Consider the following 990-nt stretch of genomic DNA (forward strand, 5'->3'; position numbering starts at 1 on the left):
CTGGCGCTGCGCCGGCCCCCGCTTCTGAAGCAAACTTTTGTGCGCGCTCCCCTTCCTCCCCCTGGGGGAAACAGAGAAAGAAATGAAATTTTAATGAGGCTGAACACATCAAAAGGGAAGTTGTAAAGGGGGCTGTTGAGTTGATTTAATCCTTGGGAAAAAAAACAACAAAACAAAACAAAAAAAAAAAAAAAGAGGGGGGGGAAAAAACCCTCTGTGTGTGGAATATCTTTTTTTAGTTGTCTTTGATAGCTAACCGCAGTCTGGACTCTCGAGCGCTCTGCTCCCCAGCTGAGGGCTCGTCTCGGTGCTATTTCCAGCCCAAAAGCGATAGCTCAGCGCTGCCCAGGCTGGCGGTGCCGGTATAAAGCCATGCCGAAGAGCCGACTGCCCACGGGCGCTGCTTCCCGGCGTTCCCTCCAGTGGGGTTTTGCATCCCAGAGCTCTGAGCCGGGGGCTGTCGGGGTGCGGGGCGGGCAGCAGCCCTGCCCCTCGCCTTTTCTCCGAGCTCTTGTTTTCGGGGGGCCCGGGGCAGCTCTGCCGGTGCTGCCTGTTCCCGCGCAGGGATGCTCCTAAAGCAGTGTTTGGTGTGGGTCAGCCCCACCAGGTCCCCATCCCACCCTGGTCCCCACTCGCAGCCCTGCTCCGGCACCAGCCTTTTCCCAATTTCTTTCACATTTTTTCAGGCCACTGTTGTGCCTCCTCTCGGTCCTCTCTCCTCTAGATTAGATAGATCCATTCATTTTAAGCTTCCATCAAAGGATGTGTTTTCTGGAGTTGAGAACGTTTGTGTTGCCGTCTTCCAGTCTTCGCCCGCCTTCACCCACGTCACCATGGGGACATGCCTGTGTGCCCGGCACTGACCTGTGGACTTCAGGGGGTACGTCGGACACCCCACCACAGCCTGGTGCTGCCCTCTCATCTTGAGCTTGGGTTTCACACTGACCATCAGATCCTCCCTGAAAAATCTAATTCTTGGGGGGGGGGGTT

General features: G+C 56.0%; 1 protein-coding gene across 1 annotated transcript in view; it reads left to right on the forward strand.

Moving 5' to 3' along the window:
- Positions 1-990, forward strand: part of JADE2 (jade family PHD finger 2) — a 78,221-nt gene that overhangs the window by 18,099 nt on the left and 59,132 nt on the right. The window lies entirely within an intron of this gene.

Source organism: Charadrius vociferus, unplaced genomic scaffold (assembly GCF_000708025.1).
Source record: "Charadrius vociferus isolate BGI_N301 unplaced genomic scaffold, ASM70802v2 scaffold370, whole genome shotgun sequence".
NCBI lineage: Eukaryota > Metazoa > Chordata > Aves > Charadriiformes > Charadriidae > Charadrius > Charadrius vociferus.